This window comes from Triturus cristatus, chromosome 11 (genome assembly GCF_964204655.1).
Source record: "Triturus cristatus chromosome 11, aTriCri1.1, whole genome shotgun sequence".
Lineage (NCBI taxonomy): Eukaryota > Metazoa > Chordata > Amphibia > Caudata > Salamandridae > Triturus > Triturus cristatus.
The window spans coordinates 325,948,172-325,975,245 of NC_140594.1; the positions used below are offsets into that span (position 1 = coordinate 325,948,172).

The 27,074-nt window shown below is 41.8% G+C and overlaps 1 long non-coding RNA gene across 1 annotated transcript in view; it reads left to right on the forward strand.

Annotated features, from left to right (window-relative positions):
• Positions 1-26,597, forward strand: part of LOC146784138 (uncharacterized) — a 189,042-nt gene extending 162,445 nt beyond the window's left edge. The window contains exon 3 of the long non-coding RNA XR_014970675.1: positions 26,439-26,597. This is a non-coding gene — a long non-coding RNA (uncharacterized LOC146784138). The remainder of the gene's footprint in view (positions 1-26,438) is intronic.
• Positions 26,598-27,074: the final 477 nt, after the last annotated feature.

Genomic DNA, 27,074 nt, shown 5'->3' on the forward strand with positions numbered 1-27,074 from the left:
TGATAGACAAGTGGAGGTGGCTTATGTGGAAAATGTCCTCTTGTTCACTGAAGACTTCCCACAAGCCATCCCAATTATCATTGAAGAAATAGAGAGATATTCATTTGTGCAGGGCATTCTCTCAGCAAAGATCAAACCAAAGTCTTCCCCCTAAGCATTCATCGAACTTCAGCTGTAATTGGTTATGTCGGTCTACAGTGGCTACCAAATGCTATCAAGTACCTTGACGTTTGGTTTGGTTCAGATCTGAAACATCAACAAGCAGAAAATACTCATCAAAATCAAAGAACTCCTTAATGCATTTTCCCCATAGAACTTCACTTGGTGGGGATGGGTGGACACTATAAAGATGAAGATCACCCCTCACATCAATTTTATCCCAAGTACGCTTGCCGTCACACACTCCCCCACCTTCTTTATATCATTAGATAAAGCCATTTCTGACTTTCTCTGGAAAGAGAAGAAATTAAGAATCCATAAAAACTCTGAAGAGGAATAAGCCCTCTGGTTCATAAAACTCCTGGATTATACCCAATATCAAAGGGCATTTCTGATCTCACAAGGCGCATGGAGGCTCTGCTCGCATGAGGGCGGATCTCCCCATGGCTTGCTATAGAATCTGAATTAATCTACCCTATACCTCTCTCCTCCTTCCATACAATACACAACCTGTCAAATCTCTCCCTAGAACACTCCAAGAGCATCATTATGGATATGGTTGCCTCTATTCTACTACTGGACAAACGATAAGACTACCTCACATCTGCGTCCACCATAGCCTTCCTCTGGTACAACCGTGGAATCAAAGTAGGAAACAAAACAATATACTGGGAATCATGGGCTCAGAAAGTTATCAATTCAATACTGGCCTGGGCTCATGTGTAAACCCCATCCTATTCTAATCTTTGCAGAAGAGTTTCGATCTTCCAAACAAAGAATTCTACAGACTCCTGAGATTGAAAGGCGCATTGTGAAGGTTGAAGCATCCACACTACCCAGACCTACCAAAAACACTTAGAAAACTTAGAAGAGAGGGTCACACTGCCTCACAAGTCACCCAAAACCTTGTCATTGAGACTCTTTTTCCGTAAATGGGGACTACACATAAATTCATCCTTCCCAGCGGATTTCACAGGCAAGATATGGGGTAGTATATGGCAGTCCCCTTTCTCTGCAAAAATCACACTGGCCCTTGCACAATCAAGGTTCTGGTCAAGTCACAAAATGTACTGGACCCCCTCCAGAATGCATAAAAGGGGTCTAAGAGATTTGGACCTTTGCTGGAGATGAGAGGAAACCACAGGAGAAGTACAACACATGTTTCTGAACTGAAACATTTCTCTCCTGCTGGGGTCTAGAATACAATAATTGATACAAAAAACATCAGGGTCAGCAATAGAAATTTACTTCTTGATGACAGTACTGGGCTTCTATAATAATCCCCTTTCCTCTGAAATTACTGGAAACACTGCACTACTAGTTGATCTCCTCATATCATTGGGGACAAAGACTGTACTTGCAGACTGGAAAAAGACATCCACAAGCTCCTTTGACAAAAGGAGGAACTAACTATGCTTGATCCGGGACGCTGACAATGTACTACATTCTAAACTACACACTTCCACTGGACCCATACGTCTATGGGATGCCTTAGACAAATACCTACAAGAAAGCAAACCACCCTGAACTTTCCCCAAGCCTTAACCTCACTCTACAGACCAACAAAGGCCTCCCCCACCTATTTTGGACTCATGCACCCGACAAACGGCAATTTCAGTCCTAAGTGCAGGTCCATCCCAGAGTAGCCTCCCTTCCCCTCTGTGCCCCTCTCTTGTCTGTTTCTTTTTCCCTCTCTTCATGCTGGACTTTCCTATATTTCTATCTCTCTTCCTCTATGAGCCAATTTATTTGCCAAGTTACACTCCTGTTGAGCCAGGATACATAGTACTACATTGTTACATCTTATATTTCGCACTGCTTACGGTTCTGGCTATATCTTAGTAGGTTTCCCAACATACTCATCAAGCCTGATATTCGATGGCATTTCTCTCTCCAGCTGTGCTGTAACAAGAGTGTATGATATACTGTTGTCACTTAATTTGTTCTTTTATATGAAAATAAAAATTATTTGAACAAAAAATAAAAACTCTAACTGATACAGAATGCTCAACCAGGCTTTTGATGGGCATGCCTAAACAGGCCAGAATTTCCACACAAATCTGAACAATTAACATTGGCTCCATGTCCAAAAACATTGGCTGGTAATTATACTTTTGTCATAAGGACATTTTAATACCCTCCCTCCTTCTAACTCTATCACTTAATTATCAACTGCATTCAATCTAGAAGGTTTGGTTCTTCTACAGCTAATGTGATCCCTGGTTCCAGGGTCCATAGAACATGGCTGGGAGTCTGCTTTCCTTCTATCCAGACCACCCTGACCTGTCTTTGGCCATCCGTACAAAGGCTCATCTTTTAAAATTCTGCAAATTCATAAAAACATATCTTTTTAAACCGAATCTCTGGATTCCTTTCTTCCTTTTCCTTCTATTGTATATGCTCCCTCACATCCTGCAGCGCCAGGACACCCTTGGATATCAGTTCACTTCATAATATAAAATGCAAATACATGACCAGAAAGTCTTTATGAAAAGATGAAACAACTTTAAAGACAAATCATGGACTACCAAAGAGAACGTATGTGTCCAGGAACACCCTAAATAGGAGGCCATATATACATTTACCTCAATTGTTGCCTATGTTTAGTAGTGCTAATGGGTAATAGGAATGGTGCCCTAAAAGAAATACATTGTAAATAGATTTCAGTTCCAGATTGCAATGGCCTTAGCCAAAGTTTACCTATGATCAAATGAAGGTGCTAGAAAAGAACAGTTAATTAAACCTTAAGAGTGGCGAGCAATAACCCGTTAGGTGGCTGCAAAACAAAGCCTACTATATTGGTGGGACCTCATGCAATATGTTACGCAGCAATGTTAAGCTACCAGCAGAACTCTCAATATGGACAAGGTCAAATCCAGCTAAAACCCTCTGTGCATTAACTCCAAGAGCTCATGAGGTTCACATGTCCGTGTGTGATATTCTACTGGCTCACACCACGTGTTAATGGAAGACTAATGTTGGACAAATGTCTTAAATCAGATGTCCTTCTGGGAGCTGGACTGCTACATAAAATGGATAACTCATTTCTCTAGAGCCCAAATCTTTCAAACTCTAGACCAGCAGTTGCAGCCTCCAGTATGATTGGGGTGGCAAGAGGAAAAACCTCAAATGACTCCTCCCGACTGTCTGTCCCCTGTGCAGAGTGTTCCACAATGCCCTATCTGAAAAGGAAACCACTAATCTCACAGATGGGAACCCCAAAACAATTAGATTCAAAATCTGATCATTACTGGTAGGGGAGGGAGTTTCCAACCCTCAATCTCTCTCCTCCTCTTTACTCCTGGAATCAAGAGCAGAAGCACGACTGAGGGGTATTCTACAGACAGGTGCTCCAGTTTATAACCAGGTTACAAAACTGGCAGCTGATTTTGGCAAACAAATCTCTGTCTTTGCAAAAAAAGCTCCTTGGTGAACAAGAAGTCTTGCTAAGCTAGTCAGCTACAGTATGCCCTCATAGTGTTAGTTGAGAGAAAAGCAACCTCTGTCAGTGGAATAGCTCTGGTACCCCTCTGTCTCTTCACATAATGTTAGGTTTTGGCATTGTCTGCCCTCATTTCCATCACTTGACCCTCCGGGAGGTGAAAGTAACTTGCATAACTCTCAAAAGACGAATTTGAGGAGTTGCAGCTTTTCTCAAATCACTTTCTTCTCATTTCTGAACTATTTGAATCACAACGAACTACTCATTTCATCGCTCTAACAGGCACTCGAAGTGTTGCATGGCCTCAGAAACTAATGCCAATATCGGGTGGCATTAATGGTGCTCTGGGTTTTCCATACGAGTGATTGCTGAATGTATGATTACAGTTGCCTGAAAGGCCCCTCCACTCTTATGCAGGGAAGCAAAACTACTGCAGAGTATCACCTGACTGTGGGTGAAGTGAGGCTAAAGCACTTATCTGAATCAGCATATCCCAACCCAGAACCACAAATCGGGTCCTTTCTTTATTTTCCTGGCCCCCTTTGCAAAGACAACAAGCAATGGCATAGCAAATAGGTCTCGCCTTTGGGACCTTATAAGTGTTTAGCCATGCAACAGTTGATGTAGTTGCACCAAGGATATTGTGCTGCATAACTAAATACTTTATAAGGTCCCAAAGGTGAGACCTATTGGCTATGCCAATGCTTGTGAAACTTGTTAACACTTTCTGGGCATTGGTTGCATTACGTTAGTACCAATTAAACACCCAAATACAGCAATATGTCTTTTTGTAGTAATGCATGGTAATAAAATGCAGAAAGTTTCCCTGGTCCATGAGCTAGTGTCAAATTCAGCCGCTCATACTTGAGGTTTGAATGTAGTTGTAATCCTGATTCAGTCATGGGGAAAAACGGGGCTTCAAGTATCAGAAATCAAAGAAAATCCTGAACAGGATGAAAATGAAAGAACCTGTAAATCTCAAGTGCTAAGAGGCTAGTGCAGACTTTGCCACAGAATCCTAAACGATAACTTACCTTCCCAGATGGTGTGACGTTGGCTACAAACTGCATTTCTGCCGTTTCTTTTGTAGTTTTATGTAGCTCGAACTCGACCCGAAAGCATTGGAGCACTTTACGTGAACACCAGCTATATCATACAAGGACACATCCATGATTTGTTTACACCGCAAGAATAAATTATTTGCCCATTATCACAGGATGCTAAGCCGGCGCCAAGATTCGAACATGATGATTCACCAGTTCCAAAATCGGCACGCTTAGAAATGGACTCAACATCAGGACTGATCCAAGTATAAACCTGTATGAGTCGACTGCCTGTGCTAGGGGCGAGTTTGCAGTTCAGCGTTACAAAAGTCTGTTCACTCACACATGCGACACTCAACATATGGCTAGGGTGGAGGTCCAGCTGGAGATACGGCTGAAATAAATCGTCTACATAGAGACTGCAGCGATGACACGTGACTCTCTTACAGAGGGAAGGAGCTACGCTTGCATCGGACCTGTTACCAGGGACGCCTGAGCCAAGGAGAGCACCGGAGTGCTTTTATTGGATGGATACAATAATGGTTAATTTGCACACTCTGTCACTGGCTTGGGTGACGGTGGCTCCTCTCATTGGCTGGCACTGGGGGTGATTCCGAGTGCTTTATTAATAACTGCAGACGTTGCGTGTGAACGCAGCTGGTGCGGCTTGGGGAGCTCGAGGAGGGGAGTACGCGTGCACCCAGTGGTGCGTTTAACACAGAGGAAAATGTAGATTCAGTTTTCCACACTAAGTGCTTTTATACTACACAGCTGTGCTTAGAAATATTGCATGCACTGATTAGTGAGGTGCCGTATCAGCGTATGGTGTAGGAATCATGAGGGGGCAGGGTAGATTTATCCACCCCATATTTTGGAGCAGTGGGCGTAGGTGCAGAGTTGAATATGTAAAACAGGCAATGGCCGCGCGGCCGTGAAAGTGAAAGTACATGCCAGCGATGCGGAGGACGAGATAAGAAAGACAGATGGCGGGCAGATGGAGGCTGCGCGCGTGCACGCGAGCGTGCACTCAAGCTTTAGGCCAAGAAAAGCTTGTGGGTAGCACTTTTAAAACCCCCTTACTAAAAGTTGAGCTGCAAGCAGCACATACGCTGCTCTAGGCTCGACCTAAAAAGGAGGAAAGAATCTCCCCACACCCTCACCTAGATGTAAAGTTCTTGACCCAGAGAGATGATCCTCCACTCTAAAGATCATGTACTGGATACTGTCTGTATAGTGACTGTCTGCACTGACTCATTCATGACATGCTTGTCTTTCACAGCGATAGATCAATACTGGAGGGCTCAGGATGGAAGGATTCCTTTATACTGCTCCCCTTCGAGGAAAAAGGGGGTTGATCAGTAGGATGAAAAGAAAGAACCAACTGTTTTTCTAGCAGGCAGTGTGGTGCCTGTCTGGTAAAGCAGTTTCAACTCAAGATTGAGGAATTTGTGAAGGAAGGACAGGAGGGAAATATGTAACACTGATGTGAAATATGGTTGCATCACATATTAATATGTTACTCTGTCACAGTGGTATATTAATTTTATTTAAACTATACACAATATTAGGATTATCAATGTGATTTCCACCATAAATAATACATTAAAGGCATCACTAGACTAACTGTGTTCGATAGTGCACAAGGCTAGTAATCTTCAAGTCACAAAAACGTTCACCCACAGCTTGGGATTCATAATAAACGAGAGAGGAGCTAAAGAAGTGGGAATGTGAAACGTACTGAATTCATTAATTTGAAGACACAGCTTTGCATATTAGCATACAGATTTGCATATGGTTTTACTAGACAGAAAACACACATGATTTACTGTATATTTATTGTCTGGCCTCCTCTCTCTTAAGCCTGTCAGGTTCATAAATTCTGATTTGTATTGTATCAAAGAGAAGATCCTTTCTCTAAAATAGTTCTGCGCTTATTTCTATCTTCCTTGGAATGTCTTTCGTGTACTAAGATGAGAGATGCACCTATATTTCATTCTGCATTGCTTCTCGGTCTGCAGCTGTCGAAGATCAGTCACAAAAGCCTATTTGCTACCAGGTTAAAGTTCCATCAGTTTTAAGGCTTAGGCTCTGATCTTCAAATGAAACCCAGGCTCTGGTCTTCAGTTATATAAAAAGGATTTCATGGGCCGTGTTGCAAGCAAGAAAAATGACCCCTGGGACAGCTGTCAGGGTAGTAAAATACAGCATATTCCAGGTTCGAAAAGCCCACCAGGGCTTTGGGTCTAGGAGCCACTGCACCTGCTGCACAATGAATATCTACGTCCCTTCTGGTCTTGTGGCTGACTGCCAAATCTTCACATTGATATTTATCCGTTTTCCCATCAATATTTAAACAACAGTTCATCCTTGGTCTGTCTTGGGACACATTTTACTTAATAAATGAAAACCACATTTTGTTATAAGATCTCCCTTATCTCCTAAAGTATCTTCATATGAGCCATTAGCAGTCCATATGCCTAAAGAGTTGTGACATTTACCAGAATGAAAATACCCTGACGATTAAAAGAAATCACCCCATACAATTGTCATGCCACGGGGAAAGCAATTATAATGTTTTGCATAGCTTTAACAATGGCATAATGTTTCCCACAAATAATTAGACAAAAGAAGACTCCCTATCCAGGTTGAGTAAATTGCACTTATTCCTACAGAACAATTATATTATTGAACTCACAAGAGCCTTTGTTTAATTTATCTGGACTGAACTCGTGTACTTCTATCTATGCTGGTCGAGAGAAAATGGGAGTATTGAAATTAGCAAATGCTGCAGAACAAGGCAGCTATCTTATTTGTGGTTCTAAAAACCTCAGCAGTGATGCTCCTTCACTGACTTTTCATTTAACACAGAATCCGGCGGAAAGTGCTATGTGCAAGAGGTGAATGGCCCAACTATTGATTTCAGAATACTGTGTGACATGGATCTCGAGTCCAAAATATCGTCTGTTCAAAAATATAGTGGGACAGAATAATTAAGGAAAGAGCACTGTTTTTGTGCATAGTTTCGTTTTTAAGAATATCATTGTGTTTAATAAAGTCTACTTTACTATACTTGTAATAAATGGGTGGACTACACAGTGCCACAGTGCTACAGGTCAGAGGAGGAGGTGGGGCTGACTTTCCTTGGCACTTGGGGCTACTTAAAGTTGACCTGTAGCACGCAGTGTGGGTATAACGCAGACGTGCCCCGATGAAGACCACACTCATCTGTGCCCGTTAGAGCTTGGAGTTAAATAGGTTGGGCTCCATCTCTTTCACCTGGGCTTTTCTCTCTACTGGCCAGCCATATAAATCTTACTTTCAGCCACTGGTACCCCCTCTTGGGGTACTTTGAAACCTTACCTCTGAGGTGTTTGTTTGTTTTAAGGCTGATCGAGTGTGAGTATTCAGTTCATCAAGGCCAAGCAGTTCACTCCATTGGTCCATGGCAAACCCTTATGATCTGTATTTATAAGGAAGGCTTGAGGAACATTACTATGGTTAAGCGCAAAGCAGTCTCTGCTTGTATGCAACCCAGTGGCGGCTGACAGGGATCGGAGGCGGGGGGATGGAGTCAGGGGGAGGGGGGGAAGAAGGCAAAAAATTTTTTTTAAACTTACCTGATTACTGGGTCTCTCCTCTGTCGTCCCTCCATCGTCTCTCCAGCCGAAACAGGGAAGGAGGAAGAGCCCAGCTCCCAGGCTCCCCTGAGCCAACCACAACACTGCAATGCAGTGTTGTGATTGTTCAGCAAGGGAATGGCGGCCTGGGCATGTTCCCAATGAGGATGTAGTTCAGCCTGCATTGAGAACAGGGAATGTGCAAATGAATGACGGGCTGGCCAAACATTAATGCGCAGGTAGGCAGTCCAAACCAATTCTTCCCCTCTCCTGCTCTGTAAGCAAAGCAGCCCCACCTGCCCGCCCACAAAAGTGCAGCAGGGAAACACAAAATGATAATAACAAGTTATTATCATTTTATGTTTTCTTTATTTCACAGCTTCAAGCAGTGGAGAGACATTTCTCTGCCTTAGCAGAGGTGCCACAACTAATGCAGCCCACATATAGGGGAGTTTCCATGAATTCCTTCTCTATTATGTCTTATCTGACTGACCTCTATGGTGGTGGCATTAGCTGATGAGATCATATGTGGAAGAAGAGCTAGGCTTGGGAAGCTCGAGATTGGAGAGGTTTTTAGGGCCCAGTGCTAATACATCCTATTCTAAGAGCAATCAGGCATCCTTAAGTTCTATTGATTTGTTTGCACAACCAGCAGACCCAGTTCTACAGACCTTTGTCAAGTCCGGGGTTGTGTTGACGGAGCTGTTGATATCAGAAGCAGCATACCACCAAAGCTGCCAGCTGACGGCTCAGAATAACACCAAAGGTCTCCATAAAGGGGAAGGACTTCAATGGCGATCAAGAGTGAGATCCTGGGTCTAAAGACTTTCCAGGATGACCTCAAAGCCAGCACAGCAAAGGGCCTTAGAGATGGTATTGATGAAGCAGGTCCTAGTGGACAGTGTTGGAGATAACTCCAATCTCAGTGTCAGCCAATCTCATAAAAGGCTACAATCCCACCGCCTTCCTGACATCACCACCACAATTCGATACCGCCAAAAAGGAAAATATTGGTGGCAGATAGATTGTCTGTATAGAGACATTTGATGATTTCATCAATGGAATAGAACAAGGAGATATCAAGAACATTATCAAATACCTTAAGAATCTTGCGGCAGATGGAGTAGGGTTTTGTGAAAATAAAACTTGCTCGGATTAAACCTCTCAGTAATATATATTAAAAGCGTGCTGTGAAAATGTTATTAAAGAAAATTAAATTAAGGGGAAATGCTTTGCGCATGCGTGTACTAATGCATGAAAACTAGGCTGCAAGTGCTTTGATTAAGAGACTAGTGCTGCTTTTGTGCACGTTAATAATGATGGCCAAGAAAATAACAAAAATACACGGGTTGAGCATGGGTTAGTGCAATGCTGGGATGGTGTGTAATGAAATTACATTTCATGAAAATAATAAATGTTATGTGTTTGTTTTCTGTAGAAAAAGCAAGCATGGGCCTACTCTTCTGTATGCCAGTCTGGAGTTAATATTTGGTAGAGAAATTAAATGACTAAAAGAGGGTTTCGAATGAAGAAGAGAGAATGCAAAGTCAGAAACGTGACCTTTATAGCGTACTGTGTGGCTGCCAAGATATGGAAAAGAAATTGAGATAATCAGGGAAGGCACACAACTTCCTTCTCGAGATGGCAGAGGCAAACAATGGAAGTGCAGAGACTTGCAACATGGGGTGTGCTCTAGGAAAGATGTACTATGATTGTGTTCAAAGTTGTTTCCTGGGAAGAATCTGTCGTACTGCTGAAAGTTTAAGACAAAAGACATTGAATTAAATGGTCATGATGTGAGTGATGTGACAGTGCACCCCCATTATTAGCCAATGAGAGATGGAGTTTGCTCTCACATTGAAACAAATGTGGGTTGGACATTTAGGTTTTAGGGTATAATTGATGGTCCCTGGTGGGTGTGGTTACGAGGTCCGCTGGTGTTTAGTTAGCGGTAGGTTGTCGCTGTCGTCGTTTTTGCTGTTTCCAGATAGAGGCCTACCTGTTTCCTGATTTAATCTTTGCCACTCGACTTTTCTCGAGGGCCCTACTACCCTTTGGCCAGAGAGTAGATTTTCCTGCATCTTACTTGGGTTAGTATAGATAATATTCTGACTTTGCAGATTCATTTGCAAATGTATTTTGTCTCTGAAACGTTTCTCTCTACGCCTATCCACTCCATCAATGCATTGTTTATTTGAAATTAGTTTGTTTCTATTCATTGCTAATATATGTTCTCTGTAATGGTTCATGATTTGCATTGTATGACGGCACTTGATGATCATTCTTTTTGCATTATTTCTCGATAAACATAATAAATTACACACTGAGTCTGTTATTATTTAGTAGTATTGATGACTACATATTATTGCTCTCAACTTTTTAATATACAAAAGTTTCATCACCACATTTATATACATTTGTAAGAAGAAATGCAGGTTTTATAGTGTATTTGGTAAATTAGGTATAAGCTTGCATCACACTGAACCCCAGCATGAAGAGATTAGTTGGGTAGTGTAAATGAGCCCATGTTAGTGAAAAATGATCGATCTCTGATCACTGGATCACTGGTAAAGGTGTAAAAGAAGTCATAAGGAAAATACTGCAAGCTGATGAAATCACATACTGTCAAATCAGAGCAGCCCTGAATCTCAAGTTCAATCCAATGCCAAATGTTGATTATGAACGATACATTTTCAGTCAAGAAAGACAGAAGGTCAGTGAAACCCTCGCCAAATTTGTTGAGAGACTGGATACACTCATCAAACACTGTAAGTTCAATTAATTTAATGATGAGGAAACTATATGCCTCAGAGTTCCTAATGGATGCCAGTCAGATTCATGCAGACGATTAATGCTGAGATAAACCCTTAGTCTGGATCAAGTTCTCATGTCTGCCAGATCTGAAAATTGTGCTGATCAACAAGCTGCTGCATGGAGGCCGGAGGTGCCCAGAGTGAGTCAGTCATGAGCATGAAAAATAGGCCAAATCACAGGGACGAAGAAAACAGAGTGATGTCTCTATGGAGAAAGAAATTGTGTTTAAGTGTGGATTTTCGTTTCCACACATAGGTAAATGTCCCGCCATTGAACAGATCTGAAAATGCTGTGGGAACGAAACCCATATTGCCTGCAAGGCAAAGAAAACAGTAAGTGCATCATGGCGTGAAGACAAAATGGCTGTCCCAACATTCAGGAACCAACGTTCGACGCAAGGCCAAGCGACAGGACCTGCTGAGGCAAGTCGACACCAAATGAAGTAGATCATCATCTAAATCATCATCAAAAAGTTCTTTAGTTCTATTTTCAAATGAAAGCAAATAAGATAGTTGTGCCATTTCAATGTTTACCTCAGAGAAATGAGAGCATGTTGGATGGCCAGCACGTAAGGAAAAATACAGGTCAAAGAAAGGTTGACATGACAAAGCACCAATGTCATGCAAACATTGTTTGAAAATCACACTACAACAGTTCAATACCTTTTATTATCGACAGTGGTGCATTGATAAACATTATGCTTGAGGATAAATAAAATGAACTATCTCCTTTGCACTGACTTACACCATTGAAAACTAAAGTGTATACATGGGCAGCATAGACACCAATAAAAAGAGAAGGTTCATTTGTAGCAACAAAGAAACACAAGAAAACAAAACTACAAGCACCCATTCATGTACTTCAAGGTACAGCATCACATGCTTGTTTGTTCAGCTTCATCACAGCTGCTGATATGGGATATCGGTGCACTCTAACATGAATGTTCATGATGAAATAGCCAATTCCCTTCATTGTTACACGGGTTGGGAAATCTAAAGACTATGAAAATACAATTACACATTAATGACGATGTCCATTCCATTGCTAAAAAGACAGAGACAAATTACATTTTATTTACAGAAAGCAATTGAAAAAGGACTTGAATCCTTACTGAAACATGATATTATTGAGCTTTCCACTGGTCCAACACCATAGTAGTAGTACCCAAAAAAGGACAGTGAAAGAGCTGTACAGATCTGCGTGGATATGCATCAAGTGAACAATGCAATTGAAAGAGAACGGCATCCAGGTATGCACATTTCTGATATGATGACACAATTGAATGACATGAAGGTATTCTCTTACCTTGTTTTGAACAGAGGATATCATCTGTTGGACCTAGAGAAGATTTACAGTTACATTACAACCTATTCTACAAATATTGGTCTGTTTCATTATAGAAGACTAAGGGCCTGATGTAGATCTGTTGATGGATATCCCGTCTACCGAAATATAAATCCCATTATATCCTACAGAATTTATATTTCAGCGGACGGGATATCTGTCACTGTTGTGATGGAGAAACCTGTCCGCTGAGATCTAAAACAGGTCTTATGTTCCAGTGTGTCATCAGTTGCAAAGCTTTTTCAAGTGGTCTTTCGATGTATCATACAACCTGTCATGAATGTTTTAATTATAGTGATGAAATATTGGTTTTCGGAGCTACTCAGAAGGAAGATCATAAACCTCTCTCGCAAGTGTGTAGTTTGCTCAATTATGCCTGTTTAACTTTGAATGCTAAGAAACGTGAGTTCAATAAGATAAAGCTGTAATTCTTTGGCCTTATCTTGTTAACTGCCAGTCCCTGACAAGATGCTTCCAGGTTACTTGTATTCCTTGGTATGGCCAACTACTGTTCAAGATATATACGCAATGTAGCCACTGTGAGTGCTCCATTAAGAGACTTGATAAAAAAGAATATTTAATTTCTTTGGTCACATGAAAGTGAGCAAAAGTTTAAGAAAATCAATCAAGCTGTTTATTTTAAAGGTTTTATATAGCGCTGGCTAGACCCGGAGGTATCAGAGCGCTTTACATGAGTATAAGATCATAGTTGCAGGTTACATCGTTACAAAGGTTACACAGTTATTAGAGCATGGCAACATAGTTACTTGTAAGGTCAAGATAAACAATAAGCAAATATTCGTAAGGGAAAAAGCAGGCAAGGGGAGAAATTCAGGGGAGGGGGTAAGGAGCAGGGGAAGCAGACAGAGAATGAAGAAGGGAAAGAGGAGGGGAGGGGGAGAGACACAGCATGGAAAGAGGGGAGGTAGGGCGATGGGGACACAAACCGGTAGACGAGTCAAAGCTGCGTCCAAAGTCCAGTAAGCTGTGGTCATAGGGGAAGTGGAATCATTTCCCCATCTCTGTTGCGAGAGGCTCCCTTTACACAGTGGACTCTCTCAGAGGGGTCTCTGAGACTCCAAGGCCTACATACTAGATCCTTCCCCAAAAAGGGGAGAGGGAGTGCTTTGGCAAGGGGGGCCATAACATACCTCAGTTGTGAGTGGCTCCCTTGGTGCTGTGGACTCTCTCAGTGGGTTCGCTGAGACTCCAGATTATAAATATTGGATCTTTCCCCAACAAGGGGAGAAGGAGTGCTTAGTCAAAGGGCACAAAGGACAGGGGGCTAGGCGGTGTAGCAGGTAAGGGGAGAGATTCGGGGGTGAGGGGATAGGAGCGAGCGTTTTAAATGAGGAACACTCATGTTACAATTTTACAACAGTGACATGTTACATAAGTATCAAGAAAAGCATTTAAAGAACATAGGGGACAAGGTTAAAGGTGCAAGGAAGGGTAAGGGGATAGGGTAAAGGGGTAGGAGGAAGAAAGGACGTAGAGATGAAACAAGTAGCGCAGGGCAGGACTGGCACCGCAGGCCGCACCCCTTGCCGCACACCCAGCATCATGCAGCGGGGGCTAGTTAGGGTGCAAAAGTTCACAAGTGTCAGCAGGAGTTTCCGCAACCCAAGCATCGGGGCCGGGGTTCAGATCTCCGGGATGCAAGGTCGGAGATAGGCGATTTCAGGCTTCATGTGATCGGCCTGCATTCCGGTTTCGAAAACGCTGTTCTGGATGGGGTAACAGCGCGTTGGAATGCTGCTCTGGAAGCTGGTAAGAGGGTTTTACTTTGGAGCATCAGCTCCGAGCGGACATCTTGGTCAGATGCTGGCGGGGTCACGTATTATGGGTTCTCCGGAGGAATACGGGCAGTCGGAAGGTTCGACCAACAGAGCAGGACGGCAGGCTCTGCAGTGCCGGGGTGTGTGCCTGGTTGTTTTAGGCAGAGTTATGTTGCGGGCGCCCCACCCCAACAGCAGGCCCGGAAAGCAGCAGAGCAAGATAGGCCGTGCAGCAGTCCCGGGGAGGAGGAAAGCAGCATGTGGGAGGGAGCTGGGCCGGCAGTATGAGTCCGGGCAGTGGCTGCCAGGCCCAGGTCTCCCCACACAGGCCGGGAGGGCAGGTCAGTGTCCGGGGGCAGAGAGGGGGGGCAACGCGCTATTAGCTGTTGAGAACATTACTAAAATGCCATATTTTGAATCAAAGCTTCATACCAACATTGTTTTTGACATTAGCCCCATCAAGTTAGGCGCAATACTTGCAAAAACACAGAGGCTTTAGGCAAGGGAAAAGTACATGGATCAGGCCTTGAACCTATATTCACTCATTAATATATTTATGGTGCAAGGTCGGGTAGTAATCATTTAGCGTTCATGGATCTTATTTCTACGTTCGACAGCATGAACTCCTGTTATTTCCATTAATAATCTCTCTAGGGGTTGATACTGATATCGTAGCCTTTTTGGTGACCTACACCAGAATGTAATGAAGAAAAACAGTGGTCGCTCTAGGGGGAAGTATGAGCCTCTAAATCCACGGAAAAAAATCGTTTAACCATCAACAGATTCATTCCATTTCTGAACACTACAGTTTTATTCAATTGGCTCAATACCAGAAAAAAATCGCCATTTCATAGTCAAGACAATTTGTAAAACGGTGCTGCGGTGCAATGCAAATGAGATAGGTGAGTGTAAAGTGCATGGGTGCTATACAGTCTATGTACATAAATAGTGACAGATTCAGGATGCAAAGGTGGTTGATACATACTCTGACACAGAGTGAAATGTTCCAGAATCAAATAAAAGCAGTACACTATTATTGTGTCAATGTTTCGACACCATGCATACAATTCAGACAGGGTCATCATCAGGACGCAGGTTGGGAAGCAACCAATTGATGAGATGGAACTGATGAAAGAAGGATATATTTTTGGGGCTATCGTGGCATTGGATTACTCGTTGAGGCATAGGATTGATCCAAATCCACGATGTGTAGTCACCAGTCAAAGTATGTATGTATCAGCATGTAATTCCAGCGTGGAGCCATACCGTATGGCATAGATGGCACACCTGGATTAGGTTTTTCACCAATAGTTACTTAAAGTCATCCTGAAGATCAAAGTTGTCAAAAAGCGCTGCACTAGGTGAGTCACTGGATAGATCGATCCGCACGGCCCCCTCCCAATGTGTTTAAAGCCCCAGGGAGGTGGTGGTCCCCGGGGTTTGGGGGTCCGTAACAGATTCCCAAATTTACATACTTAGTGCCCCGGGGAGGATTAATTTTTTTTAAAAAGAGCCCCCGGGGTGGAAGTCCCTGGGGCAGTGGGGGGGCCGTGAGCCCCCGCAAATATTTTAGAAAAGCCCCGGGGGTGGCAGTCTCTGGGGCTTGGGGGGCCTTGGATGCCCCCACTCAATAAAAAACAAGCCCCGGGGGTGGTGGTCCCCAGGGCTGTGGGGGGGCCTTGTGCCCTCATGAATATTTAGAAAACCCCTGGGAGTGGCGGTCCCCGGGGCTTGAGGGGGCCTTGGAGGCCCCCACACATTAAGAAACAAGCCCCAGGGGGTGGCGGTCCCAGGGGCTGTGGGAGGGCTGAGTGCCCTCCTGCATATCATTAGCATAGCCCCGGGGAGGTGGCGGTCCCCAGGGATGTTGGGACCCCCGCTGACCCCGTAATTACAAATTGTAAATTGTAATTTCGGCGGGATTCGCGACCCCAGCATGAATTCCACCAAAAGTATTTAAAAAAATGCTTTTTTGGCCCTGGGGGTCCTTGTGGGACCCCCTGAGCAGGCCTAGGGGGTCAGGGTGTTTCTACCCTGCCCCCTTTTCTTGTTTTTTATTAACCCTAGGCGTAGTTCGCGAAGTAGCGCTACGCGTAGCTACGCAAAGTGAACTTCACACGTAGCACTTCGCGAACTGCGTAGTACCCTGTTCGCACTGTGCAAGATGCAATTTTCAATTATTGCACAGTGCGGACAAGCATCCGGCACTGTGCAATCATTGAAAATGGCATCTTGCACAGTGCGAGCTGTAGTTTTCTGCCGCCCAAGTAGAATTTACTCGAGCAGCAGCTTTCTCAACGCCGTCTGGTAGTTTCTCATCGCGAGTGGTCGCGAGCATACGTGACCACTCGTAATGAGAAACCTGACCTCCCCGCGTTGAGAATCTCGCCGAGTGGTTTATTTTCCACGCTTGCAATCGGCAACTTGATGTTGCTGATCGCGAACGAGGAAAAAGTCTCGCCAGGCAGTCATTTTGCTTGCTCGTGGTCGCCAACTTGACGTTGAGGACCGCGAGCAAGCAAAAAACTGACCGCTGCACTACGCTACGCTATGCTACGCGTGATTGCACTCTGCTACGTGCAATTCGCATTGTGCGAAGTAGCGCAAACTTCGCAAACTACGCGAGCGTAGCGTGGTGCTTTGCTCAGGCTTATTTTTTATGTTTGTTTTACTGTTTTCTTGTGACTGGTTTGGAGTGTTGGCAGCCAATCACAGTGAAGCTTGTGGTCAGGAGGGTTCGCGAATCCACCGCTGCCCTAGATATCGAAACTTTTATTTTTTTAATTTCTCAGCAACTACTGAACGAATTTACACCATTTTAAAAAAGGTCACTTTATGAACCTAGCACTACCCTTGTGCCAAATTTGGGGTAATTCTGTTCAGCAGTTTGGGCTGTAGCCTTGGTTAAATTTTCCCATGGGAAATTGATTTTTTTAACTTTTATTTTTTGAATTTCTCAACAACTACTGAAGGGATTTACACAATTTTAAAAAAGGTCGCTTTCCGAAGCACGCTCTACCTTTTTGCCAAATTTGGTGTAATTCAGTTCAGCAGTTCGGGCTGTAGTGTATAATATAATTTCCTATGGAAATTAACATTGAGAAAACACTTCTTGGCACCCCCCTTTTTCTCAGCCCCCACTAGAGGTAATCACCCCCAAACTTTAAGGATATGAGCTTTCCTGGCTAGACCTGTTTTATTGGAGAATTTCGTGAACATTCGTCAAACGATGCTTAAGTTATTAGCAAATCAAAAAATGCTTTTCATATGGAAACTAGGTTCTAACTATAACTACCTACTGGCGACTGCCAGTAGGATATATATATATATATATATATATATATATATATATTACCTACTGGCAGTCGCCAGTAGGTAGTTATAGTTAGGACCTAGTTACTATAGGAAAATGGCAACATTCTATTCGCAATAACTTTGGCTCCGACTGATGACTCTTCGTGAAATTTTCAAAACAAATTCTTTGTTGATATCAGCTTCTATGTTGAAAGTTTGGGGGTGATTCGTCCAGGGGGGGCCGAGAAAAAAGGGGATCCCAAAACATGTTTTTCAATGTTCATTTCATTAGGAAACTTTAGACAAGGCTACAGGTCGAATGGGTGAACGGAATTACCCCAAATTTGGCAGGGAGAAGGGTCTTGTTCTAGAAAACACGCTTTTGTTTATTTGGTGTAAATCCATTCTGTAGTTTTTGAGAAATATCGAAATTTCCAGATATCGATATTTGGGAATTCTGCCATCTGATTGGCTGAGGCGTTACGAGCACGCGCTTGTTGCTGACTGGCTGCGAGCGCTGCAAGCGTTTGCAACTAGGAGGTGTTGGCCATTTTGTGATTCCATTGAAGCAAGTAAGGGGAAAAAAGGGCGAAAAATGTGGGAAAGAGGAGGGTAGGAGCACTGTAACCTTTGTGGGGTGTTTAGGGTGTGCTATAGAGGGAGTGCGAAGTGAACTAATCATACCTCCTGGTGTGAAAGTTCTAGGCTACGAAAATTAAGTGAGGTATTGGCTAGTGTGTGATGTTTCTAAGGTGAGCTTGTGCGCGACTCGAGGATTAAAGCGTGAGCCCACACTGTGTGTCTCATGCTGTGAAGTCGTGTGCCCTGGCCGCTGCAGTACAGCTGTGGAAGTAGTGTCAGCATGTGTTTATACCTACTAGGATCAACTACTGACCCGTAGTGGTGTGAAAGTCCTGGGGTACGGAATATATGTGAGGTATTGTCTAGAGTCTCATGGAAGGAGGAAGTGTTGGCTGCCATTTTGTGATTCTGTTGAAGCGAGTAAGGGTAAAAAAGGGTAAAAAAGTGGGAAATAGGATCACTGTAACCTCTGTGGGGTGTTTAGGGTGTGCTATAGAGGGGGTGCAAAGTGAACTATTCATACCTACCGGTGTAAAAGTGCTAGTCTACGAACATTAAGTGAGGTATTGCCTAGAGTGTGATGCTGCTAAGGTGAGGTGGGGCAGGACTCGGGGATTAGAGCGTGAGTCTAAATTGTGTGTTTTATGCTGTGAAGTCATGTGCTGTGGAAGTAGTGTCAGCATGTGTTTATAACTACTAGGATGAACTACTGACCCGTACTGGTCTGAAAGTTCTGGGGTACGGAAAATATGTGAGGTAGTGTGTAGAAAATCATGCAGCTAAGCGGAGCTGCTGCCGGAGTCGGGGATGAAAGCGTGAGCCCAAACTGTGTGTCATATGCTGTGAAGTAATGTGCTCTGGCCGCTGTGCCACATCTGTGCAAGTAGTGTCAGCATGTAGTTTTAGCTACTTGGAGGAACTTTTGTTTCGTAACATTGTAACTTGTGTATGGTGCTTAGGGGGTGTTATATAGGGAGTGCGAAGGTAAATTTGTGTGTATGAAATGAATTTGGTATTTGGAAAGTGGAAAGCACTGACTCCTACGGGTCTGATGGTGCTGGGGGCATAAGGTGAGGTGCTGCTAGAGCTGGGAATAAAGCTGATGAACCACTGACCCCTATTGTGAATTTTTTATGTGTATGTGCCGTTAAAAGTTCGTTAAAATGTTGCAAAAGTATATAGTTAGGTAAAAAAAAAAATGATGAACTTTTAACCTGCAGGTGTCGTAGAAGGTTCCAGAAAGTATAGTGATAAAATAGGTTGAACTTTTGACCTGTATGTGGCGCAGAATAATAAGTAGCTTTTCAGAACGAAAATTCAAAATTAAACAATGGAGGTAAGTTTTGGAATGTCGTTGAAGGAATGAAGTATTCTGATTTGTTCTTTACATGTATTTATGTGTGGAGCCACAGAGAAATTGTGCCATTCCTGGTTTCATTCTTGATGAAGTCGGAGCTTTACATGTATTATGTGAGAAAGAGAGAAGTGTATGCGTGTGTCATTTGAAATCTGGATAACAACTACAAAGGTGAGTTACAAATGAACAAGGTGTGTTATGTGTTTTATAGTATTGATTAAGTATTTGAGGTGATGTTTTTAATTTTGAAAGTATTTTTATTTCAAAGTAATATAGTGTTAGTAAAGTGTGGTGTTTGATATTGGTTATGAAATATGCATAAAATTTGAGTTGTTGTTATATAAGTATTTTATATATGTGTAGGAATTTTTCATAGAGAAGAATTGTAGTTTGTCATCTTTATTGGACTGTATTGTTTTGAAAATTTGTTACAGCGTTAATTTGAGTTTGTAATGTATTTGGGGAGATAAAGAAAATCTTGCACATTTTTAAATATTTTTTGGGGAAATAGTGGGGTGGGGGTGGTGGTAGGAGACGTGTGTGTTATTAAATTAAAAGCGATAAAATGAAATGCAGAAATGTTATGTGGGCAGGCTGTGGTCTTATTTTTGACACTGAGAGGTAGGTTTGAATGTAAGTCAGGGTAGGTTGTTGTACAGTGTGGCCGTGTACAGTGTTTGGAGATTACATGGAGAGGAGATGGAGATAGGGAACGTGATACATTCCTTTTATATGTATGCATAGTTTGAATCATGTGATACTAAGTTGAGATATAATAAGAATATGGGGCCATATTATCAAGGACGGCGTTAAAATTCACACCGGAAAATGGGCTTCTATGGGAATTCACAAGGGCATATTATCAAGCCCATTATAGCCGCTTTAGCGGCAGGAAACTGCCGCTAAAGCGGCAATAATTTTAACGCTATCCTTGATAATATGGCCCATGGTTTCTGCTTTGCATTTGGGTATAGTTAATAGTTTTTGTAGTTTCTGACTAGTGAATAATAAAAAGGTAGATATACTAAAATATATGGTAGTAAACATATTAATTATTGTCTGTTCTTATGGAATAGAAGTAGTTGGGTAGTGTTTCTTTAGAAGAGATGTTTTATAAATGTGTGAGAGATAAAAAAAATGTAAATGTGTGTTATATTTTCTGTATGACTTTGTTGACATTAGAGAACTTCATGTGATTATAAGTGATACTATTTGTCATGCTGTGTCGCTTTGGCGGATATATGTAGGTGTTGAAGTGGTTTGTGTTTTACTGATGGTGAGCTTCACTATCCCTTTTGAGACATTCGTCAATTTATTCATTGGATTTAATATCTTGAATATAGATACAGTAAAGGGACTGTATATCAAAAGTTTAGGAATTAGAACTTTGTTTACTCTCCCCATGCCCTGCTATACACTCTACAGAGTGTTTAAACGACTTTCATGACATATAGATATCTAGCTAGTGAATGTGGTGAAGTTCGATTGGGCCCATTTATAAACCGTGCTATGGGATGGTTTATGTTTTACCCGCCAATTTGCATGTTTGAATACTTTTTGGTGATAAGTGTTCCGGCAGACACTTCTTAAAATTAACGTCGTATATGGGTATAGTGGCACTACTAGGAATTGGGGGTTTCTGTTTGATTTTGTACTGTTAAGCAAGGGCAGGGGTGGGTGTGGGGGAGGTAGTTATGTTGCTGCTTGAAACACAGAATATAGTAACGTGCAGATGTGGAGGTACTAAAGGTGATATAGTACCACTGGGAGCACTTATAAAGTGCCATATGGCATGGTATATGTTTTACCCGCAAATTTGCATGCTTTAATACGTTTTGCTGATGAGAGTTTCAGGAGACATCTGTTGAAATTAAGCCTCTGTATGGCTATAGTGGCGCTTCTACGTTTGTGGGGCTCTTTCTTTTATTGTGTAAAGTTAAGCAAGGGCAGGTGTTGAGGTGGTGTAGTGGTACTGTGACTGTTTATAAACCGTCTTATGGTATGGTGTATGTGTGATTTGCAAAATTGCAGGTTTTAATAGCTTTTGCTGATGAGCGTTCCGGCAGACACCTGTTGACATTAAGTCTATGTATGTCTATAGTGGCAGTAACGGGAGTGCAGGGGCTCGTTGTTTGATTTCGTAAGGTTAAGCATGGTATGGGTGGGGGTGGGGGATGTGCGTATGTTGCTGATTATAAGACGGACATTTGTAACGTGGGCATGTGGTGTTAGTAAAGGTAATGTAGTTTCACTGGGACCATTTATTAACCATGCTATGGTATTGTCTATGTTTTTCCAGCGAATTTGCATGTTTGAATACTTTTTGTTGAGAAGTGTTCCGGCACACACCTGTTAAAATTAAGCCTGTGTATGGGTATAGTGGTGCTACTAGGAATGGTGGGTGGTTCTTTTTTATTTTGCACAGTTAAAGAAGGGCATGAGTGTTTGTGGGTGTGGGGGAGGTGGGTATGTTTCTGATTAAAACACAGAATACAGTAACGTGCAGATGTCGAACTAATAAAGATGAAGTAGTACCACTGGGAGCACTTATAAAGTGCCGTGTGGCATGGCATATGTTTTACTCGCAAATTTGCATGTTTTAATATGCTTTGCTTATGAGCGTTTCAGAAAGTGGGGGTGCTCTAAAAGGGGGCGGGGCAAAGCTCTTAAAGGGGTGTGGGCTATGCAAGTTGGGCAGTGGTCTAAATCAAGATAAGTATCATTGTGTGCTTTAAAAAATCCTCTCCAATTATCCTACGTTTGGAAAAAAACATTCTTTAAAGGATTTCCCTTCCTTCTACAACGTGGGTAACGTAGCGTGATGTCTCCAGTTCTCAGTAGTGAGCAAAATAAGCATGCGTACATCGATGTGCATGCTCTCACTGCAGTGCAATAAAAAAATGTACTATGTTTGCGAGGGATGAAAATAGAACCTTATAGAGACCCTTTTGGAGGCTCCTTGAAAATAAGTGCTAGTCCTCAGACCCGGCCCATTTAAAGCCTAGCATTCATCTATCCTAAGCACTGCACCATCCAACCATCTTTTAATTGATGCATACATTCCTACTTATATACATACATACATCTGTTCCTGCACTTATCTTAAGCATCTATGAGCGCACTCATAGATGCACTGTGTCATTCATTCAGTCATACGCCTATATATCCATAGATGCATCTGTCCCATAACCAATCCTAAGCATCTATCAGTCCACCAGTCTTTCGTAAGTACTGGTCCCTATATTAATGTATCCTTCCATTCATACATTGAAACATCCATCTATGTATATTGCAACAACAGGTATCGGACAATCTTCAATATCGGGTGGAAAGCACACGCGGGGACAGTGGATTAAAGTATCAAATACTTTATTAGTGCAGACCCCCCCCCTGACAGACGCATTTCACCTTGTGGCTTTTTCAATGTGAGTTACCCTGTATGGAAATGGCAGTATTTCACACAACAAAGTGTCACATGACTTATCATTGACATAAATGATGCACTATCATTTTACTATATCCAGCTTCAACAATTGGTGGCCATCTTGTAGCATAGTATTTAGCTTGTGAATTCTATACTGCCTCTTTCAAACAGAAAAGTGCGTAAGTGCAATAGTCAAAATAAATATACAGAAAGTTAATCAAACTTTAAAATCATTGTGTATTGGGATCCATATTGACTCATATAGGTTACCAGCTATTTACATTGCCAAGTTATGTCTATATGAAAAATTCATTATACAATTTCTAGACTGCTGGCAGATTAAACAAGCCATTACCTTTTACCTTAAAAATCATCTGTGTATTTATACTTTATTTTCGAATCCCAACTACATCATAATTGCGCCCTCAATGGGCATTTATCAAGCAGCGATTTCATTTCTCAGTGCATTTGAGTTACCCACGTTTTAATTCGCCCAAATGGGCACAATGTTCTATTCTGATCCATTAGTCATAAATAGGCCACAATCCTCTCTACAAAAGTATCTTTACAACAGTAGTACTCATTCGCAATTCATATCCTATGCCTCCAAATAAACCCAGAGCTCTTCGTCATTATTGAGCCCAATTGGGGCCTTTGTTTGGAGATCTATGATGTACCTGGACTCCAATATGCGTGGCCTTTTAGTCCTATCACCTCCTCTTTCCCCTCTCTCTATCTGGTCTATACAATAATATTTTAGGAGATCTCGGTCACTGTGATGGAATTGTTCGAAGTGACGTGCCACTGCATAGCTCGCATCTTTATTTGTCATTGTACATGGACATTCTAGACAATATACCACGTGATCTGAGTTACAATTGAGAAGTTTTTTAATTACTCTAATCGGTCTGAGATCCCCTGGCCTTCCCATATAGGTAGTAGTTTTTTTACTGAATTTACAAGCCTTACAGCGTAAACACGAATAAAATCCCGAAACACTGAACCTGTTTCTAGTTGTCATAATGGGATCAAAATAGCTGTGTGTTAAATGGTCACTTAGAGATTGGCAAAGTTTATAAGTTATTAAAGGACGAGATGGTAAGTAAATTTTTTAAATGTTGTCAGTCTGCTAAATATGTCAATTTTTGGGGAAAATATGCACCACTACATTAGATCTGCTATTGTAAGTAGTGATCATTCACACATTATTGTCCTGAGTGTCAGGTATTTTAGGTTTGGCCACCAATAGACTTCTTCGTTCCAGTTTTTCAACTCTAGCCTCAGCTTGTTTTAGGATGGAATTACCATATCCACATCTTTTAAATCTTTCCATTGCTGCATCTTTGGCTGATTTAAAATCAATTTTGTTAGAACAATTGTGTTTAATTTGCAACACTTCACCAAACGGGATATTCCTAATCAGGCTTCTAGGATGATGGCTAGCAGTGTGTAACACCGCATTTCCAGCAGTTGGCTTTCGAAAGAGTCTAGTTTGTAAAGTGTCCTTCTCGATAAAAACCTCTAAATCTAAGTAATTCACCGAGACCTCACTGATCTGGCCTGTAAATTCCAAATTTAACCCATTGTTGTTCAAGGAGGATATGTACTCCTCGGCCGAGGAGCGACTTCCCCTCCATACAACAAATAGGTCGTTAATATACCTGGCCCATAAAAGAATACTATCCAGCCAGATTTAATTTGCCTGCCCCCAGGCCACGTGCTTCTCCCACCAGCCCACAAATAGATTTGTGTAGCTGGGGGCGAAGCACATGCCCATGGTGGTACCGTGTTGTTGCTGATACAATTTGCCAGAGAATAAAAACATATTGTTGTGTAAACAAAAATCAATATTTTTAATAACATGATGTTGTGCGTGTGAAATTTTGGAGCCCTTTTGTTTAAAAAACATTTGACTGCTTTCAACCCGTTCTGGTGGTGTAAGCAGGTATAAAGCCTTGTAATATCAGCTATGTATATATGCATTGATGCATCTGGCCATGCATCCACTCGCCTTTTATTCAACTATACGTTCTTATTTATCGGGCATCGTCTGCCCCGATCCTAAATAGGATGTATTATACTCATCCATCCAGCCTGTTAAGGGGTCGAAAAGGTTTGCGAAAAACATTGACATGCAGATTATTTTATAAAGAATAACAAAGCTTTGAGTTTCTCTTTGTGGAGCATACTTCACCATCCTTCTCTGGTGGTGTTTTAAAGAAAGGTACATATAGCGAAAGAAATGTAAGGAGCTTTTAAGTGTAAGACGTTAATTTAGAAACATAATGTTTTGTCCAGTTGTATAAAGGTACACTGTTTAAAAGTGGCCGTGACTGACAGATACTGAATACCTGTATTTCTTACATTTGAGAAAGTATACCAGAGAGGTAATTTGGGGTGGTGAGAACGTTGATTTCTATATTTCTATGTGAAGTACAGTATAGGAATATAAAAGTAAGTGGAAAGATTTTATGTTCATAATAAAGAGGGGGTGTGAGAACTAAGTGAGGCAGGCAAAGCATGTGTTTTCGTAGCCCTAAAACAAGAGATTGTGTAAGGTCAGAGTAGGTTCGTGCGGGAGTTGCTTGCTTGTGGTCGTCTCAAGAGGCGCAACTAGAGCAACATTTTGGGGGAGCCTCTCAGCAATAGGCAGATGGGGATGTAGGGGCTGTAAAAAGGGGTGAAAAAGACCAGAGTCTTCTTTACCAAAAACTGATCTTTTCAAAATCTGTGAAGAAGTCGGGTGCGGCAGTGTGTGTGTTGGCGCTCAGGAAGCTGTTTGAGAGAGTCCGGGGCAATTGGCGATGTGCGCCTGGTGGTGTGTTTGCTAATTACCCCACGATGATGTTGCTCCTGTGTTGCAAAAAGAGAAGGGAAATTCTGAGAAAAAAGTGTATTTTTAAAGGACTTCCCTTCTCCTACAATGCGCGTCACCTGGCATATTGTCTGCACTTCTAAGTAGTGAGTAATGTGTAGACTCTCACAGTCTCACTGCAGTGCAATAAAGAAAAAAGAAAAAGGGATGAGGTTTGCGAGGCCTGAAATTAGACCCCATAAAGACCTGTTTCAAGGCCACCTAAAATAATGTGCTATTGCTCAGACACCCACAGACACCCCTCCCCCCTGCACTTAAAACTGGGGGGGCAGTGTTATGTTTGGAAAGTTGTAGATAAAATTGTAGGCTAATAATGGTAATTTTTGTGTGTGCTTTTTGCCTGATAATATCATCTTAAGTACATAGATTAATTTTTTTAAAAAAATACTATCTATAAAGTTGTCTGTCGTGGGTTGCAGAGAGAGTGGTGTGGGGTTGTGGGGTGCGGCGGAGAGGTGCAAAGTACGAGGTAGTGCAGTTACATATAAATTGTAAAGGTGTTTGTAAATAATTAAATAAATACTTGCTGTATGTTCTATGGCACTACTTGTCATGTTAGTCCTACTCTGTCGTGTTCAATCACGTTGCAGCACTGAGTGTGGAAGTCGTTAGTGGAAGTTTTGTAATTGTATGTTATAATTTTAACATAGTGAACAAATGTGAAAAATAATTGAATCTATTTTTTTTTTCATAAAATTATTTCGTTCAGATTAAAATTTGGAAATGCCAAGAAGAAGTAAAAAAAAGAAGAAAAGAGAAGAGAAGAAAAATATATATTTGTGCAAAAGACAAAAGTTTGTATTTGGAAAAAATGGGAGTAGTACAGAAAAACTTTGTTCTACTATAAGTACAAGATGAAAAAAGGATCACACAAGAGGAAAATAGGAATTTTTCAAGTAAGGTGAAGCAGAGTTCAATTTCAAATACCAGGAAAAGGAAAGATGATAAAGAAATAGTATCTGTTACTCGGAGACAAAAGGAGTTTCATGAAAATCGTCAGAGACTTTTACGATCTAGAGTGATTCAGGATTCAATGAAAGAATGCTTCAAATATAAAAGGAATGTTTTTGAATTGAAAGAGAAACAGCGTATTGAAACTATAGTGGATAGTGCTTTCAATGGGGAACAACCTTTACAACGCAACTTTTACAACGCACTACCATTACAACGCATTTTTTACAACGCATAATCCATTACAACGCATGACATTACAACGCATGACACTACAACGCATTTTTAAAAACTACCTTTACAACGCATTCCATTACAACGCATACTACCATTACAACGCATACCATTACAACGCATAATATTACACTATACTATCCAACACTTACCCTACTGA